Raw genomic sequence first — 21,336 nt, forward strand, 5'->3', positions numbered from 1 at the left:
AAACACTCCTCAGCTAGGGAGGAATTTCTTTCTGCAACAAAAGATCTCTGCTTTCTCTACTCATCCCTGTTCATCTATGCTTTGTATCATCTGGAACAATGATGTCTCACTCTAATGAAGAAGAATCATCATAAGGGAACTCTGGCTACCACCCTATATTCACTTGAGGGGGTTGCCACTTGCGAACATATGAAAAGGATCTCACACAACCAAGTCTCATCTCTGCTTGGGGGGATAACCCACTTGACAAGGATATCACATAACCAAGTCTCATCTCTGCTTGGGGGGATAACCCACTTGTCAAGGATCTCACACAACCAAGTCATCCCTGCTTCGGGGGATAACCCACTTGACAAGGATCTCGCACAACCAAGTCTCATCTCTACTTGGGGGGATCCACTTGTCAACGCATGACAAGGATCTCGCACAACCAAGTCTCATCTCTACTTGGGGGGATCCACTTGTCGACACATGACAAGGATCTCGCACATCCAAGGCTCATCTCTACTTGGGGGGATCCACTTGTCAACACATGACAAGGATTTTTCACAACTAAGGCTCATCACTACTTGGGGGGATCCACTTGTCAACACATGACAAGGATCTCGCACATCCAAGGCTCATCACTACTTGGGGGGATCCACTTGTCAACACATGACAAGGATCTCGCACATCCAAGGCTCATCACTGCTTGGGAGGATCCACTTGTCAACACATGACAAGGATCTCACATATCCAAGGCTTATCATCCATGACCACCCTCTCTAGGAAGGGTCACATATGTCAGTCCAATCTGCACTCTGCAAACCAAGAACTTTCCTTTCGACAAAGGCTTGGTGAGGATGTCGGTGATCTGGTCATCAATCGCTATATGTTGGACTCTTACTTCTCCTCTCTGCACCATATCCCGGATATAGTGATATTTGATTTCAATATGCTTGGACTTGTCATGGAACACGGGATTTTCTGCAAATTGAATCCCACTCTTACTTGTTGATTTGGGGTAGCATCAGATGTGCTCCAGCCATGAAAATTGGTGGAGAGGCTAAAGTACATGAGATCTCCAAGACCCATAAATGGTTTGCGCAGATTCTACCCAGTTAAGGAGATATTAAAATAATTAATATTTTTAATGGAGTTTCTAAGTCTAAACTTAGGAAAAATAAAATATTAATGGGTATTAATATAAAACTGGGTTAGAAGGTTCTAAATGATATGGATCAAGCTAAATCTAATCTTAACCGTTGATTAGAGATGTAATCTCGGTCGTTGAAGGACCAACAGGAAAAGTATAAAGGAGGCTTGAGGGTCAGTTGGAGAACACACCAGAGTGATCAGTTATTCAATTTTCTAAAGCGAGGTTTGCTAAGAAAAGTCAAATCAGTGATCAGTTTGCAGCGAGGGGCAGTGAGTACTAGACATAGAGGCGAAGATAGTGCCGAGAGAACAACGCAGAGGTAGAGAGGCAGACGCAAAAGCCAGAGCAGGCCACACAGAGGCTAGCTGAGACAGTGCAAAGGCCAGAGGGCCTATGTCATCCACACAAAAGGCAGCAGGAGTGACGCAGAAGGTCGTAGAGGCTGCGCAGTGCCTTAGAGGGCTGACACAAAGGCCAGGAGGGCTGACGCAGTGCTTCAGTTGTGCTAGAGAGGGTTTCGTGGGGCAGATTTTCTGAATATCTGCTTCCGAATAGAGAGGTATTATTGTCGGTTATTTTTCTCTGTCGTGTGAGCCAATTTGGCACCCAGTTGTACTCAAGGATATACTGCATAATAAATAACCCTCAGAACTGTTGCACCGTTTTTCCCAAGTTGGGTTTTTCCAGGGATGAGTTGTCCAAAAATAACAGTGTCACTTGTGTGTTCGCTATTTCTTTCAGCTGTTGATCTGTAGATGGTTGAGACTGTATTGTGTTTATTTTGATATTTGTATGTTTAAATAATTTGTTTGTAATTAACAAGTAGGAGAAATCAGTGTTGTGAAAAGCGCGATTAAATCGCGTTTTTTTCCCCGCGCCGATTTAATCGCGCTTTTTACACAAAAAATGGCTATTTTTTGCCGATTATTTCCGAAAAAAAACGTGATTTTTTCTGGATAAGGAATAAAAAAAAAAAAAAAAAAACGCGGGGTTGCCGGGACAGCACGATTTTATAAAAAAAAACTTGGTTTTTCATTTGGTCATTTGGGTTTTTTCATGCAATTTTTTTTGAAAAAAAAAAAATTGGGTGGGGCAGCTTAATGATCAAGTCTAGGCCCTAGTATGGATATGTTATTCATGGTAATGTTAAATTCTTGAAGTAAAAGTGACATTCTCCTTAATCTTCGTTTTCATCTAAGTTGCAGGAAACGCAGGTACAAGGTCAGTTTCCGTACGGAAACGAAACGGAAACGCGTTTCCGCGTACAGTACGGCCTGGAAACGCGTTTCCGGCCGTACGGCCACGTTTCCCGAAACGGAAACTTGGCCGTACGGAAAACACTTATTTTTTTTTTTTTTTTTTTTTTTTTTAATGTTTTTAATTTTTTTTAGGGTTTCCAGGTAGTAAATGTGATGTAAATTTAATCTTAATGTTTAAATGTTTATGTAAGTAAATGTATCATTCATGCTTTATGATTGCACATATATATAATAATAATTTTTAAATATTTTTAATATATATATATATATATATATATATATATATATTATTATATATATTCGCGTTTCCCCGTTTCCAAAATTTGGGGAGGTTGCGTTTCGTTTCGTTTCGCTTCCGCGTTTCCCCGTTTTGTGCAACTTAGGTTTTCATCCTTTTACTTAAATTTTTAACATTACCATGAAATGACTCAGGATGTTTGAGAGTGGTTCCAGTGTCATTGGATTTCATATGGAGAAAGTAGAATTTTAGATTTCATTTAAAATCCAGCAGACTTATCAGTTTTCAGGATTTCAGGATTGGGAGATTGTAATGTTTCCAGGTGACACCACCTGCTTGGGCTACCCCTGCCACCAGTAGAGGATGTGGTCTACCTCCTACAGCTCCTACTTCTAGTTCTTCAACTTCTAGAGCACATCAGACTCCACTGCCATCTCCACCAGCACAGGCACCAACATCTACATCTAGAGGGAAAGGGAAATCTGTGGCATTTTCTCGCAAGAGGGGCAGAGGAAATCAATAGGATTAGACCTCATTTTATTGTATATGACATTATGACATGATGAGATACATTATCATATTTTTTGTTGATATTTTGAGGCTGAGTTGGGACTCAGGAGTCAGGACTTACTATTCAGGACATGATTCAATGTTATGTGTGATTTTAGCGCTAGAAATGATATTAAACATCTTATATATTAGTTTTTTTATCATATTTATGTGTCAATGTATTTATTTTATGTTGTAGATGGTTTAGATATTAAAAAAATTGAAAAAAAAAATGAATATTTTTGTACCAAACGATTTTTTCCCGCTTTTTTCTGATTTTTCCCGATTTTTCCGATTTTTTCCGATTCGTTCCCCATGCCGATTTAATCCCGCTCACGCTTTTCACAACATTGGGAGAAATAAACCAGAGAATACAGATAAAATTTCTAACGGGTAATACTTAGAAATTTCAACATGGTATCAAAGCGTGGTTGCAAATCACAGGAGAGGCAGCTGAAACAGACATTTGAAGCAGAAACAGATGTCCCGAGTGACAAAAGTTGTTCCTAGCAGAAAGCGGCGGAGAAGGGTTGACGCAGAGGGATTGCGTCATCAGTTTGGGCCAAAGAGAGGTCAGCGCAAAGGCTGAGGAGGGCAGAAAAAGGCTCACGAAGAGCCACACAGAGACCAGGAGGGTTGACACAGTTGGCTTGGGGAGCATTTCAGCCAGTGTCGAGATTGCACAGAGCCTAGAGGCTCAGTCCTTCGATTGTTGGGGCTTAGGAAGCTGTGGGCAGTTTGCAAGGAGTGTAGTTGGTGGGGTATTGTCGCTGCCGAGTCAGAACAGTACCTAACAGGCAAAACCAAGGTAGAGGAAGTCACTACTGAAGCAGATTTCTAGCTAAGGAATCCGGATCAATATTGCAAGTGCATAAGAGATCGAAAAGTTGCGACTCGATGGTTGGCAGGCACATTTCCAGAAGGGAAATCAAGACTCAGAGGGAGTCTAGCAAAGAACTTCCAGATGGTAAGTAGCGACTCAGAGGGAATCGAAGAGAGAACTTCCAAAGGGAAGTAGAGACTCAGAGGAGTCGAAAGCAGGAGCAGAGAGATGGCCATGAATGGGCTGAGGGATCAGGACAGGCTGGACGAGGCGTCCAACTTTGTGGTCTGGAAGGCCAGGATCCTGTCCATTCTAGACAGACATCACATCAAGGCCTTCGCTTTGAGAACAGTGGCTATTGTTGATTTGGGGTAGCATCGGATGTGCTCTAGCCACGAAATTTCGTGGAGAGGTGAGGGCACATGTGATCTCCAATACCTAGAAAGGGTTTGGGCAGATTCTAAACAGTTAGGGAGATATTAAAATAATTAATATTTTTAATGGAGTCCCTAAGTCTAAGCTTAGGGAAACTAAAATATTAATGTGAATTAAAATAAAACTGTGTTAGAATGGTCCAAAAGACATGGATCAAGCCAGATCTAATCTTAGTTGTTGATTAGGGACTTAATCTCGACCGTTGAGATGTCAACAGAAAAAGTATAAGAGGAGGCTTGAGGGTCACTTGGAAAATACACCAGAGTGATCAGTCATTCTATTCTCTAGAGCGGGGTTTGCTAAGAGAGATAGAATCAGTGATCGGGAGAGCAGCTAAGGGGCATTGAGTATAGAGAGACAAAGAGGCAGAGATAGTGTCGGGATAGCAGCAGAGCAGCCAGAGAGAGAGAGACAGGAGCATCCAGTGCTCACGCAGGGCCACGCAGAGGTAGCTAAGTGTTGCGCAGAGCACTAGAGGGGCCAGCGTAGCTGATGCAGAGGCTCAGAGAGCTGACGCAGGGCCTCCTGGGGCTGACGTAGGCCAAGATAGGCTAATGCAGTGCCAGCACTAGGCTAGGAGAGGCTGACGCAGTCTAGATTGGGCAGACGCTGGGGTTTTTGGGGCAAATTGGTGTTGAGTAGCTGCCGGAAGGATTATCCGGGGTTTCAGCCAGTAGATTTGTCAGAAACCGAGAGGTATTACTGCTAAGGAAATTCTCTGTTGGGTAGGCCAATTTCAACACCCAGATTGTACTTTGATATTGCTTAATAAGAAAACCCTCAGATGGTTGCACCAGTTTTACATTGGGTTTTTCCGGGGACATTATTCCAAAAATAATGGTGTCATGTGGTGTGTTTGTTCTTGTTTCTTTTAGTTGCTGATCTGTAATATGTTGAGCATGCACTAGTGTTTATTTTCAGTATTTACATTGTAAATAACTTGTTAAGGAAGATAACAAGTAGGTAGGAATAAATCAGATAAAGTGCATGGAGGGTTTCTAACTAAGTAAAATTAGAAACTACAACAGCTATCCCAATTGACCCGGTTGACAACCAAAAGTACGAGGAAGCAATGGCCAAGGCGAAATGCATCATCCTTGATGGGGTCAAGGATCATGTGGTCCAACATATTGCCGAGAAGGAGACGGCGAAGGAAATGTGGAACGCCTTGAAGAAGTTGTACCAGCATACTTCCGTGCAGAGAAAGATGTTACTTGAAGATCAGCTATGGTCATACCAGATGCAGAAGGGGGAGTAGATAGATCACTTCCTCAGGAGGTTGAAGGAGATCTAGGACCAACTAACTTCCATATGGGCCACGCCGGATTAGGAGTTGATGGTGAGGACCGCACTAAACGCAGTCTCCGAGGAGTGGGAGACATTTGTCCAGAGCATACTGGGCAGGGCAAATCTTCCAGATTGGGAAGAATTGTGGGCAGCTCTTCGCCAAGAAGAGATCAGACGGCTGTCCAAGACAGGAAGTAGCAGCAAAGGAGTCCGGATCAAGAAGGAAGAGGAAGAGGATGCAGCTCTGGCATCTACGGGGAAGCAGGAGAAGAGGAAGAAAAAGGACCTCTCCAAGGTTAAGTGCTTCAACTGTGGGGAACTGGGTCATTATGCGAACCAGTGTCCGAGGAAGAAGAACAAGGGAGAGGCATCTGACTCCAAGGCAGCACTAGCGAAGGCGGAAAAGGAGGTAGAGGAGGATGATGATTGTGCCATGAGTGCTCATGTACCTCTAGAGAAGAGGTGGGGAGACATCGAGCTGTAGTCAGGAAGACTACAGGCGATGAGGGGCAGGATCCTTGAGGTACCCAAACTCTTGGATCAGATCCTTGCTACAGGAGCCCCGAAGTGAGAAGTAGCAGGACTGGCGGATGTCAGTAGAAACGAATGTGGATGAAGCGGCAGAGAGTGCTACAGTGCAGGAGTCTCGGGCAACGCAGAGCTAGCAGGCTGCAGCAATGCGAGAGGCACAGAGAAGGTTGCAACAGTGCAGGATGACACAAAGATGGTTGCAGCGGTGCGAGAGGCAAGGAGTTGTTGCAGCAATGCAGAGGCAGTAGAGGGAGCACTTGATAGCAACAGAGAGAGCTTCAGCATTGGAAGTGTTTCTAACCTGACAGGGATGTCAGTAGTTGGGTGGATCAGTTACTTACTTCTTAGTAACTGAGTTGCAGTGCAGTAGCAATTGGCAGTAGCACGATGCAGCATGGTGAGAGGGGGTTGCAGTGCAGATGCAGTGTTGGGAGAATGGACCAACTGCAGCACGGATGCAAAAGGAGCTATCGTACAGATGCAGCAGTGGTAGTGGCAGGGCCATGGGCAACAATACAGGATGCAGCGGTGCAAAGGATGTTGGGCAAGGAGGCCTAGCATCAACACAGGTACCAGTGCCATATAATCAGAGTGATGCTCAGTGTGGAGTATTACTAGAGCACAGTCCTCGCTAAGAGGGAGTGTTGATTTGGGGTAGCATCAGATGTGCTCTAGCCATGAAAATTGGTGGAGAGGCTAAAGCACATGAGATCTCCAAGACCCATAAATGGTTTGGGCAAATTCTACCCGATTAAGGAGATATTAAAATAATTAATATTTTTAATGGAGTTCCTAAGTCTAAACTTAGGAAAAATAAAATATTAATGGGTATTAATATAAAACTGGGTTAGAAGGTTCTAAATGACATGGATCAAGCCAAATCTAATCTTAGCCGTTGATTAGAGATGTAATCTCGGTCGTTGAAGGACCAACAGGAAAAGTATAAGAGGAGGCTTGAGGGTCAGTTGGAGAACACACCAGAGTGATCAGTCATTCAATTTTCTAGAGCAAGGTTTGCTAAGAAAAGTTGAATCAGTGATCAGTTTGCAGCGAGGGGCAGTGAGCACTGGACAGAGAGGCAGAGATAGTACCGAGAGAGCAGCGCAAAGGCAAAGAGGCAGACATAAAAGCCAGAGCAGGCCACGCAGAGGTTAGTTGAGACAGCACAGAGGCCAGAGGGCCTGCGTCATCCACGCAGAGGGCAGCAGGAGTGACGAAGAAGGCCGTAGAGGCTGCATAGTACCTCAGAGGGCTGACGCAGAGGCCAGGAGGGCTGACGCAGTGCTTCAGTTGTGCTGGAGAGGGTTTCGTGGCGCATATTTTCTAAATATATGCTTCCGAATAGAGAGGTATTATTGTTAGTTATTTTTTCTCTGTCGAGTGAGCCAGTTTGGCACCCAATTGTACTCAAGGATATACTGCATAATAAATAACCCTCAAAATTGTTGCACCGGTTTTCCCAAGTTGGGTGTTTCCGGGGACGAGTTGTCCAAAAATAACAGTGTCACTTGTGTGTTTGCTATTTCTTTCAGCTATTGATCTGTAGATGGTTGAGACTGTATTGTGTTTATAACGTTATTTCGAAATTTATATGTTTAAATAACTTGTTTGTAATTAACAAGTAGGAGAAATAAACCAGAGAATACAAAAAAAGTTTCTAACGGGTAATACTTAGAAATTTCAACATTACCGTCACAGTAAATTACTGTTGTGTCCATAACATGCTCAAAAAGATCTCCAAAGAGCTTCCTTAGCCATACTGCCTCACAACTAGCCATGCTAGCAGCAATGTACTCAGCTTCGGTCGTGCTGATGGCTACAGACTTTTACTTCCTACTCATCCAAGATATCGTGGCAAATCCTAAGCTAAAGCAGTAACCAGATGTGCTTTTTCTATCAATAGGGTTACTAGCCCAATCAACATCTAAGTACCCATGTAGTATTATATCACCAACAGTATATTTCAATCCCATATTGATGGTCCCATGCAAGTATCTCAGCACATGCTATGCAGCAATCTAATATGCATGAGATGGTTTAATCATATATTCGCTCACAATATTGACCACAAAACATATGTTTGGTCTAGTGTTCACTAAAAATATCAATGCCCCAATCAATTGACGATACTCAAAAGGAGTTGCCAAATCAGGACCTACAATTTCACCACATAGCTTCTTGAAGTTCATCGCCATTGGAAAGCTATGTGGTGAAATTGCTTCTCACCATATTTTCCTTGAGAAAGGAAAATCTCACCAGGTCCCATGCAATAATTCAAGACCCAAAAATTAGTGCATTAAGTGAGGATCTATCATTTCAAATTCAGAAGCTAACTCCCTAATACACTAGAGGATAATATGTTCACTATCGGTCAAAAATAAATCATCAACATATTATACTAAAATCAAAAGCATACCTTGGACTATCTTGAAGTAAAGATTTGGATCAGCATTACTTCTAGTAAAATTAAGCTTCATCAAGAAGCTATCAATGCAGGCATATCAAGCTCTTAGAGTTTGCTTCAAAACATAGAGGGTTTTCTTCGGTCTACACACATGAGTTTTTCAGTCATGTACTTCAAAGCCTTGTGGTTGCTCCACAAATACTTCTTCCTTGAGGAAGCCATGCAGAAAAGCAGTCTTCACACCCATTTGGTGAAGGGACCATCCTTGGCTAGCAGCTAGAGCCACAATAGATCAGATGGTTGCATAACGGGAAACAGGTGTAATGATCTCATCATAGTCTATTCGCCCTTTTTGAGAGAAACCTCTAGCCACAAATCTAGCTCTATATTTTTCAATATTGCTATTAGCACCATGTTTAATTTTGAACAACCATTTCGAAGACACAATAGATTTACCTTGTGGTCTTGGAACCACTTTCCATATATCATTATGAATGATGGACTCATATTCTTCAACCATTGCATCTTTCCACACTTGAACCTTCACTGCTTCTTCAAAAGTGCATGGTTCAGCTTGAATAATGTTTCTCATGGCTACAACATATCCTTGGAACCGGCATGGTTTCTTGCTTTTTCTGAAGGTTCCTCTAGGAGCAACATGTTTATCAGCATCTTGAAGGGTGTCACGAAGCCATAAAGGTCTCCCTTTTAGCAGGGGAATCACATGGAGGAGTATCCAAAGGATCCATGAGCTCCACGGGTTCATCAACAGGATCAATTTCACGCTCAGGATTTTCTTGTATCTCAAATGCATCATCTTGACTAGCAACATTAACAGGAGGAAGAGAAGTGTCTCTTGCCATTCCAAGAGTTGTGTCTTCATCAAATGTTACACCCCTGCTAAACTCTATATTTCTTTGTCCAAGTACATATACTTTGTAAGCTTTAGAATTTTCACAATAACCAACAAACGTACATTTCTTACCTAAAGCTTCCAGCTTGTTCCTCTTTTCTTTTGGCATGCAGAAAGAGACAAGGTAACCCAAGATCCTCAAGTGCCCAACCTCGGGATTTTCACCAGAGAAGACTTCTTTTGAAGTCTTGTTGTTTAGGGCATGATGAGGAGATTTATTTTGAACATAGACAGTTGTGTTAGCAGCGTCTCCCCATAGAAACTTTGATAGTTTCTGATCATGCAACATAACTTTGACTGCTTCCATGATAGTTCTATTCTCTCTCTTAGCCACACCACTTTATTATGGGTTATATGGTATTGTGGTCTCTTTCATGATTCCAACGTCCTTGCAGAAGTTTTGAGCTCTTGTCCACTTCATGTCCACTCAAGTCATGGGATGGCTCAACATCTTCCTCAATCTCGATACAAAGGAGTTGGTTCTCACATTCATCAAACGTACCTGTTGATCCCAAAACAAGAGCAAGAGCAATAGTAGCAAAGTAAACAAACATAATGAAAGTACACCTAGTGATGAGGCAGGTATTATTTTCTTTTCTAAATGTGAGAGCGGCTCCATTATCCTTGCACCATCTTCCTCTTGGAGTTTACTCAAGCTGCACTATTATGCACCCTGATCATCTTCAGGATCTGTTTTCCTTATCGCATCCTCGTCAAGAAGTTAATGGAAGAATCATTCAAACACAAATGCAAGAAGAATAACCAATGATCTATAAAGATAAATCTAAACAAGAGCAGTAACACAAAGAAACAACATAAGACTTGAAATACTTATCTTTTAATGAGGATTGAAGGAAGTTGTTAGCTCCGTCTTTATTTGGCCTCTATAAGTTACCACTATCCATCAGCCATATGTCATTGACAAAGTAAATGTATCTTTTTGAACACCAATTGGAAAACTCCATCATAATCCACTATAATCTCAAGCATTTCGGAAACCATCTCTCACATAAGGTAATGCTTTATAGTGAAGAAGAGTGAACTTTTGGTGCCACAGTTTATATTGATAATTACTTATCATGAATCAATGCATTGATAGGTCCTCCATTAATTTTATAAAGATCTTCAAATCTTGATCTCAAAGTGAAGGCATGTAATGAAAATCATACATATTGACTTCATTGTCTGTAATGATATTAGTTATAATCCATTTTTTATCACTGTGGTGATATTAGTTATAATCCATCTTTGATCACTGCAAAAGAGGTTAGTTTAGAAAACTATCATTCCATCTCTTGCAAAAGTCATTATTCTTACCTACAACGATTATTGTTAGTAAATTCTAATATCAAAATTACCAAAACCCATAAGATTATGACCTTTCTCATATAATGTGAGAGAGTCAAAATCCCCCTATCTTCAGCATTCAATTTCTATCAGTTATTCTTTCATAACCTTCTATGCATTATACTTCTTTTAAAGGCAACACTTTTTTTTTTGCACATGCATAAACAAAAGTAAAACTACTCTTTACTTTTACAGTTATCAACAAGTACCAAAACCACAACTATTAAACACATTCAACAGTGTAATTATTATCATATCTTGGGTTCCTTGAAATCATGGAAGATTGGTAGTAGCAAAATTTCGACAACAAAATTTGGCAGAAAATGGGTTGCAAACTATGTTGCCAGGGAACGTGGGTTTGGGGATGGGTAGAAACAGGGTATGTGGGTTCGTCAAGGGTATATTATAATTTATATATATCATATATTTTATAAATTATAATATATATAAATTTTGAAATCTTCCAACTTACATGTTAACAATTGTTTAAGTTGAAAGCTATCAATATGCATGTTAACAATTGTTTAAGTCGAAACTTGAAACCTAACAAACTGGTATTCATCTAGGACACTGGCTGGCAAACTAAAATCTGTTTAAAATACACATAAACTTCATTATGAAGTTGAAACACAATGTTGTTAAGGTCTATAATAAAGTTAATGACAAGGACGACATATTCATGCTAGAAAAGATGAATTGATTCCTATCAGTCAAAGAATACCTATATATGAAGCGAAACTTTGGGAAATCCATTATTATTAGTCCCTCAGAGAATGTTTCTAGATAACATAATGCCATGCTTCTACCAATCCTTTCATGAACACTTTAACTTATATATTTAGTGGACCTACTAACTACATCCCAATAAGCTATGAAGGTTGAGAACAGGGTTTGCACTGAAAATAGCATAACAACCCTTCCAGTATGATTCTACCATATTCAGATAAAAGTACGGTACAACGATCTGGCTACATTAACCTGGAAATATTTAAAACCCAACTTCAACTGTTAAAATGTCATTATAGTGATCTGGTTAATTAAAAATGCATTAAACTTATTAAGTTATTAGTACACTACTCTTGGGTAGAAAGAGATTATCTTTTGTCTGATATATCATATGGATATCTAATACCCAAATCAAATCATTTCCCTATCATTTGTTTGATACTGGAATTTTGAACTTCCATGAACTTATTCAACCTAGCAACAAGCCATTACATGGAATGTGAGAAGAAAAGTATTTATGGACAAAGGAAAAACACCGTCAAGAACCCCTCATGCACCCGTTTTTTGGGGTTCACACACCCATTTTGGGGGTTCAGCAAAACCATTTACGCAAAAGAACCCATCTCGAAGATACTGAGTACTAGGTTCTTTCGGGTTCTTTTGAGAGGTACTTCTGCCAGCACTCAATTCTTGGAGACGAGAACCCAGGACGGGTTCGAGAACCTCACCCCCAGGTTCGTGAACCTGTGCAACATAGGTTGCAAATAGAGTGGACAGAACTTGATATTTCAGCAGAAAATGGACTATAAATAGAGTGGACAGCAAGAGATATTTTATCAGAAAATGAGTTGCAAATGGAGCAGACAACAAGAGATATTTCAGCAGAAAGAGAGTTGGAAATGGAGTGGACAGCAAGAGATATTTCAGCAGAAAGAGAGTTGCAAATGAAGCGGACAACAAGAGATATTTCAGTAGATAGAGAGTTGCAAATGAATCTTGTCTTCACCAAAGCTCTGATACCATGTTGAAATTATGATGTTTTATGTTGTAGCAATCACTTATTGCAAAACTTCTTTGTTTTGCAATATTAGATAAGAAATTGTAGATAGAACATAAATCAAATGCACAATAGAAGACAGTGAAGAACACAATGAGACGAAGAATTTAGGTCCAATGACTAGGGCAAAACCCACAGAGGGGAAAACCCAATCAGATTCTTCTTCTATTAGAAATCAATTGTTCAACAGAGATACAGAGCACAATGAGAGATCAAGAGAATGAATAAGTTCACCCAAATATGAACAAGTTGTAGCATAAAGATCATTGGTAGCAGCAGCAAATGCACACACTTAAAGAGTGCGTAAGAAGAATCTTTTATGACATGCTTTTATTCAGTGTAAGAGAATCTTTTATGACATGCTTTAATTGAGTGTAAGAGAGTGTAAGAGCATTAATGAGAGTGTAAAAGGAATATGCCATGCCAATAATGAGTGTAAGAGAACATTGTTGAGAGCCATGATTGATTGACTTGAATTTCTTTTTAATAATAATATAATAGTATCATAAGAATAATAATAATAATATTAATGATTAAGTCGAAATTTACTATTAGGATTAATTGATGATCAGAAGGGATTTTCCATCAACAATACTTGATTACCAATTGATGCAAGGTGATTTACTATTTTTGGAAAGTCATACTTGAGACTTTATATTTTTAGAAATTCTACTTTTAGACTTTTTATTTTTAAACTTTCTATTTTTAGAAATTCATCCCTGAGCTGCCAAATTTTCAACAGTCACCTTGTTGGAGAACCAAAATACTTGACAATTGATCCTTGAAGATAATTAAAGCTATCATATGTGGATTTGCTTCTCCCTTGAGGAGGTTATTGGTTTTGTAAAGCTATTATCTCTATTGTAAGCTTCTTGATGTGAAAGGTCTTTCAAATTCTCAAAGGCTTCTTCTTGTTTGTAATTCTCATTAATAAAAGTCTATCTTTCTCTTGGGGAACTTGGGATCTTCATCCCTTGGAATCCTTCATCTCCTTATTAACAGGAAGAGTTTTTACTTTTGCTAGCCTAGATACAACTACTAACCCTCTAACATTGCTTTGCATTCTCTAACTTGCATTTTCCTAGTTGCTTTTGATCTAATCACATTGAAGCATTTACTACCTTGCTTCAATTGTTGTTTATAATCTAAAGTACTTTTTCTAATCACTATTAGAAATCTCATCTGCCATTTAACAATTGAGAATTGTCTATAATCTTTAATTGTTCAACCATCAACGGTCTAAACAAGAAAAGAACACCTTAAACTCACTATTGTCTAAAGACATTTTAGAATCTTGTTGTAACATTTATCTCATTAAGCTATTTTCTATTGTTTCATTGAGTTATTATTTTGATCAGAGTTGCGGGGGAGCACTCCCCCCCTTCGAACCCGCTCCTAATCCGCGCTCCGAGCAGGAGCGGCTCGGGAGCGCGCTCCCAATAAAAAAATTTGCGCTCCCTACCAAAATCGGGAGCAATATCGGGAGTGTCGCTCTCGTTGCTCCCGGAGCGAAAATTACAGCTCGGGAGCGATCGCTCCCAATCATTTAATTTTCGCTCCGGGAGCGATTCGAGCAACGCTGGGAGTGATTCGAGCGACGCTGGGAGCGATTCGAGCGACGCCGGGAGCAATCCGCGTGGAGAATTAAAAAAAAATAGAAAAAAATAAATAAATTAATTAAATTAAATTAAAAATTAAAAAATAAATAATAAATTAATTAAAAATAAAAAAATATCGCGGACGCGAACAAATTAAAAAAATAATAATAATAATATATATATATATATATATATATATATATTATTTTTTAAAATGACTTGGGGGCAAAAGGGAGCGATCGCTCCCAATCGATTAATTTTCGCTCCGGGAGCGATTCGAGCGACGCGGGGAGCGATCCACGCAGAAAAAGAAATCAAGGACGCGAAGAAAAAAAATAAATAAATAAAAATATATATATATATGTGTGTGTGTGTGTGTTTTAAAATGACTTGGAGGCAAAAAAAATTCATTGTCACTTGAATGAGTTGAGTAGAAGTTGGAGAGCAAGAGCAAAGGAGCGAGGAGCAAGCACCGAAGAGCAAGGAGCAAGCCTGCAAAGAGGTTAGTAACTTAGTAGTTTAGTATTTTAAACCTTAGTTAGGTAGTAATTTAGTAATTTAGTTTAGTTAGTTTAATTTAGTTTAGTTTAGTTTATTTAGTAAAAAAATCATGAATCTAAATAAAATTAATTAATTAATCTAAATAAATTAAATTAATTTTCTCATTCCCATTCCCATTAAATTTGCAGATTCAAAAGCCTACAAATACCAAACATCATGGACCTAGCTATATTTCTTGGCATTTTCCTCTTCTTGGACCCTTTTCTGGTTATTATGGTGCTGAAGAGTAGGAAACGGAGGGGTCAAAATGAAGAGGGGGATGAAGAAGTTGGAGAAAGTGGATTTGATGAAAACCCCGATGAGGAGGAGCCAGAGGAGGGTGAACATGACTCTCGAAAAACTAAACAAGACCAAACCCCATTGTGAAAATATGTTAACAGGCTTGAAGCAGGGAGGGGGTGGAACCACTAAATTTCATTGCCCCCATTGCAACAATAATTACACAGGTTCATACACCCGTGCCAGAAAACACCTCTGCGGGAAAAGGCCATGGGATGGAGATAAACAAATAGGAATCAAAACTTGTGCAGCTGTGTCAGCAGCAGATAGAGCCAAATACATAAGGGAAGAGGAGGAAGCCCAATACAAATCTCAAAAATCAAGGGGTTTCTTTGAACCAAGCTCACAATCACAAGCACAAAGAACTCCTTCAGCATCCTCCCAAGGCAGTGGATATGAAGGCATAAGATCACCAGCTTTAAGGGATAGAACCATATCATATTTCCTTGATGAGGGGTGTAGGAATGATGTGGATTCAAAGGTTTACAGGTTTCTCTATGCATGTGGAATACCATTCAATGTTCTTCGCTCACCTTATTGGCACGAAATGGTTTTTGCCATAAATGATGCCCCTAAAGGATTCAAGAGCCCTGGGTATGACAAGGGAAGAACCGTTGGATTTGATCATGAAAAAGAAAAAATATCACATTCTTTGAATAGAATGACAAGTTCTTGGACTGACCATGGAGTGTCCATTGTATCTGATGGATGGACAAATGTAAAAGGCAAGCCATTGATAAGTGTTCTTGCTGTGTCTGTTAGTGGTGCCATATTTCTAACTGCATATGATTACTCAAACAAGTTCAAGACCGCCATCAACATTGCAGAAGCATTACTTGAAACAATTGACCGTATTGGGCCATACAATGTCATCCAAGTCATCACTGATAATGCTCCTAATTGTAAGGCAGCGAGAGCAATTATTGAGGATAAATACCCCAACATATTTTGGTCTGGATGTTTGGTTCACACATTGAACCTTCTGATGCATGACGTTGTCAAGAACAAAAATGCACAATACAAATGGATTGGTGATTTGTACAAGAAAGGCAAACAAATGATAAAATTTATTACAAATCATAGCAATACCCATGGCCTTTTCCGCAGTCACTCAAGATTGGAGTTGTTGAAGATTGCGAAGACCAGATTTGGTAGCTATTACCTCACCTTCAAGCGCCTTTTGAAGGTAAGAGAGTCATTGGCTAGCATGGTATCAAGTCCACACTGGCAGGTATTAAAGGAAAGGGCTACAAATGCAGCTGACAGGCGAGGCTTTGAACTGGTGGAGGTGGCCGCTCTTGATGGTCAGTTTTGGTCAAGTGTGAGGCAAGTATTGGATTTCACCAAGCCCATTTATCACATGATTCTATTTGCAGATACAGATAAACCAGTGATAGGCGAGGTGTATGAGCAGATGGATACCATGTTGGGGCAAATAAAAGATATTGTTCATAACAGAGATCCCGACTTGTACAAATTGATTCACGATTTTGTGTATGTATGGTGGAATAAACTTAATCTTCCACTACATTGCTTGGCGTATATCCTTACGCCAAAATACTACTCTACATCTTGGTTGGGCCAACCTGCACCAAGGGGTGGGATTAGGACCAAACCCCATTCATATGCAGAGGTAACTAGTGGATATTTGCAAGCATTGGAAAAGTTGATACCTGACAGGAAGGAATGTGCAGCTATACGCCTTGAAATAGGCAAATACTTCAGTGGCACTGGTTTGTTTGGTACCTTCCATGCAATGGAAGACAGAGACAAATTTGATGCTCTCACATGGTGGGAAACATATGGCGGCCATGGACTTTTGCCAAAATTGGCAAAATAAGTTCTATCACAGGTTGTAAATACTTCTTCTGTAGAGAGGTGTTGGAGCACCTACAGCTTCATACATAATGTGAAAAGAAACAGACTCAATGAAAACCGGGCAGAAAGCTTGGTTTATGTGCACTACAACTTGAGTTTGTTGAGTCATTACTGTGATCGAGCTTATGAGGATCCCACATATAAAATTTGGGACAACCACCCAGAGGATGACAATTTGGAGGATGGCACTATACATATTGAAGAACTGGAAGAGGAACTTATAAGGGATGAAGATGAAGCAGCTGCAGCAGCCATGCCACCTCCACCATCCAGTAGCAGTGCTCGAGTTCCAAGTCTTTTTCCTTTGTTGTCGCCACCTCCATCTACACCCTCACGTGGAGGGCATGTGCCTTCTAGTTCTGGTCGTCGGTCTGCGCGGGAGACTCCTAGAAGACCACCACGACTTGCTTACACTCCTGGAGACTCTCGTGGCAAGGGCCACATGTAGATTTACAGTTTACTTGTCTTTTCTAGTTTCTATTAGTTTTCGTAATTGTTGAGTCTTGAGTCCTTGACTCTTGACTTTTGACTCTTTCATATCATAATGATATTTTTTGTAAACAATATATGACTGTGACAATGAAAATTTGAAGTTTGAAGTTGGCAATTATAACTCATTGGTAATGATTGTGAATTATGAATATGATGCTTTGTGAAAGACTAAAGTTGTTTCATTTCATTTCATTATTCATGTTTCATTTTATAACATTTCATTTCATGTTAACAGTTAGAAGTTAGAAATATCTAAGATATTATTTCTTGTAATGGTTAAACTTAGCTTACAAGTACAACTTTGGTGATCAATGATGATAAATGTTATATATTGAATTTTCAATTTTGAAAGCTTGAAGTTGAAACTTTAAGATTGAATTTGATGAATCATGATTCACGATACTCAATATGTTGCAGTTGTAATATGTATGTTACTAACTTGTGGACATGGTTGATGAAGATTATAACTTCTAGATGACTGATGTGATATGGTTAAATGATCAATCTATGTTCTTTTATGTTTTTTATATCTAATTCATTCTACATGTTTTTGTTGACATATATGTATCAAAATATATATATATATATATATATATATATATATATATATATATATATATTTTAAAAATTGCTCCGGGATTCGCTCCCAAACCAGGAGCTTCTGAAAGTGTCGCTCCCGCTCCCGTTTTCGCTCCCACTCCCCGCTTTCGCTCCCGATCCCAAGTAACATAGATCTTTATTATTATTGATAACTTGTAATCTTGTGTCTTTACCATATTTGTCTATTTAGTGATTGAAATTATATTGGCATCTTGTTCTCATTGAAGCAATTGCATTGTCATCTTGCATTTTAAGCTCTTAATCTGCATCTCTAAAACTTACCTACAAGCATAAACTTGGTTGTATAGAAAGTTAGGATCACCTTCTTCGCATTCAATTTGAGAAGTTAGACCCCCATTCACAGTTAACACAGGTGACCTTGCAGTTCTCTTGTGGGAAATCCCTTGTAGGAACGGAGGCACATGGGTGGTTAGAAGTCCTGGGTAAGTATCATTAATGATGCCTCAACCTCCTTCCCCGACACTTCTCTCTACAATTTTGTTTCTTGCTAGCTTCAAAACAATTGAGGAGAAGGCTTCACCTAGAGTAGGCATATAACTAAAATTAACCAAGACCTTGCATCTCACCTAGTTTAGTTTGCAATCATCTATCTAACTTTCTCTCATCTGGCATATTGTTAGTTTGTGAGCATCTTATCTTTACTTGCAATATTACATTATTGCTCTTGTATTTGTCATTTAATTTCCTTGCTCATTGTCCACTAATATTGTCATATATTTATTTTAACATCTCTTTAAATAAAAGTACAAGTTTCTTTCATTCTTGCAAGTTATATCTTTTGTTCATCTCTTAATATTGTGTCATTTTTGGTACTAACACTTGCCTTGCAACATTATTTATCTTGTGATTTGAAATATTATTATATTTTGCAAGTGTTGAATCCTTATTGAGCATTGTTATAAGGCATTGGTTTATCATTGTTAATCCAGTCATTGTCTTATTGATCTTATTGACATTATCTCTTGAACATTTAAATTGCTCTTTTAATAATCAAACTTGCTAAATAATCTTTAATCAAGTTACCTAGATAAATAATTGCCTTGCCCTTAGATCTCCTAGACTTGTTGTCTCAGCAAGGTTTCCTTCATTTTCCATCTTTAGGGACTACCCTCCTTAGCTTGCCTAGGAGAGAGCTTAAACGAAGTGAGTGGGAATAGATGACAGCCCCTACTCTGAGGGTTGTACCATAAAGATTATACCTTTCGGGCTTAGAAATTTGTCCCACACTTAGGTGTACATCTTACGCAACAACATAGCCCATACCTCTGAAGCAATTCAATACCACTCCGCCATTCTTCTCATAATCGTTGGCAATTGGGTAGTTCAACTACCAAATCAGAAATCTGGACAGTTAATTCAGGGTAAGAAAACATCCCCAAATCCCCCTTACAGTTTTCCCTTCGTGCATCAGAATCTGTGCTGGCTGATCTCTTCTTCAACTTCAACAATATATTAAATAAGGATGAATATTTACATCAATTGAAATATGGAAAAGGGAAGAACAATGTCTTATTTTGTTTGGGCTATGGTGTCATGCATGCAACTTAATGGACAACCATTTAAAAGATCTAGGGGTAAATTTTGACTATAAATACAAGACTCTGGCAAGCCTAGATTTGGCAAAGAAGATATTACAAATTGATGAAAGGGAAGGGACTCTATGGTGAGCTCCACATCCAAATCAATCCAATAGTGGCCTTATCTAAAGATAAAAATTATGCATTCACATTTAAGGCATAAGTTTCTTCTCTCTAAGACAAAGTGACAAAGAGGTTTTATGAATACCTCTTCCAACATAGCAAGACTACTCTATAGTTCTCAAATTGAATTTAACAAACCAAACCTGTTGTGTAAACTCACCAATGTGCACCAAGAATATCTGTCATACATATAAAAAAGTTGTACATATATTCCACAATAGCTTAGATAAAACACTTTTTATTCCAAAGCTTGGGAGCTTTTTTATTGACACCTCTCAAATGGAGAAAGAAAACCCTTATATAGGTTTGAGCTCAACTACTTTCACAATAAACAATCTTCATCCACTAATCTCTCCAAGGAGCACAATAAAATATTACAACTCAAACCTCCTCAACAACTCCCCTACTTAAAATAGGAGTGGGTGGTTGAGAATCGAGATCCCTTTTCCTCTCCAAGAAGAACAATAAAATATGTCCTTACAACCAGGAAAACAATTATAATAGCATTTTCTCTCATAACCAACTAATGTGATAAGTCAAACAATAATAGACTAACAAAGTTGGTTATGCCATGTAACAACCTTTGATATGTTAAGATGCTCTAAAGGCTACTTAGTAACTTTTCAAGAGGAGCACTCTTCTAAATCCATGGATCTCTTAAAGTAATGATATAAAATGCATGAGAGAATCCAGGAATCTTCCTCAAGGGTAGACGCTTCTGCAAATGAGACTGTTTGGTCATGAAATCTATGCCTAGTGCATCCTTTTAGGCTGGGTGTCCCTCCTCCATAACAAACTTTCTTAAATTAATGGATCTCATGAATTAATGTGCAAAGTGGTTATAACCACCTCAATGTTGGATCACATTAACTGTCCTAGTCTATAAAGGAGTGGCAAGGCATTCCATAGGTTGGTCAGCAAGTTACAGATTTGAGCTGTTTGAAATTGTGAGTTTATTCTTTTCAGTTAATAGAATACGAATGTCATTTTGGGAGTTCAGATCTGTGTATTTGTTGTTCATATTTTTAGTGAGATGTGCTCATAAAGTATTCAGAACATACTGTTTGATTGAAGTCCGGGTTTTCAGTACCAGGCCTAGGTTTTAGTTTCTGAATGCATCTGGTTACCATGGTCTGAAAATTAGTAGCCATACATTATATTCTGGTTTTTCAAGATATCAACCAATATTTTCCAATTATGCATGTGTACTATCAGAAACTATAACAAACTCCACGAATTCAGTGTCTTGATTCTGCACACATAATATGGATATTGGTTTGATGAATCTTACATGTGTCAAAAATCTCGTTCCAATCTGTATTCATGCCTCTTTTTCAAACAGTTCAATAAATATTCAGCATAATAATAGTCATCAGGACAGTATATTACAAGTTTTTCAAAAATGCAACAAACTTGCTAGGAAACCCTCAAAGTGTTCTCTTGTAAAACACTCTCCTAATACAACAAAATCATTGTAGCAAATTACTACAGAAACATCTG

The 21,336-nt window shown here is 39.0% G+C and overlaps 1 protein-coding gene across 1 annotated transcript in view; it reads right to left on the reverse strand.

Annotated features, from left to right (window-relative positions):
* LOC149159652 (NF-X1-type zinc finger protein NFXL2-like) overlaps positions 1 to 21,336 on the reverse strand; it is a 304,457-nt gene that overhangs the window by 282,307 nt on the left and 814 nt on the right. The gene's annotated exons all lie outside the window — the stretch shown is intronic.

The sequence above is a fragment of the Pinus tabuliformis genome, chromosome 5_2 (genome assembly GCF_031772625.1).
Source record: "Pinus tabuliformis cultivar Carrire ecotype Pingquan chromosome 5_2, CPIR1, whole genome shotgun sequence".
Classification (NCBI taxonomy): domain Eukaryota; kingdom Viridiplantae; phylum Streptophyta; class Pinopsida; order Pinales; family Pinaceae; genus Pinus; species Pinus tabuliformis.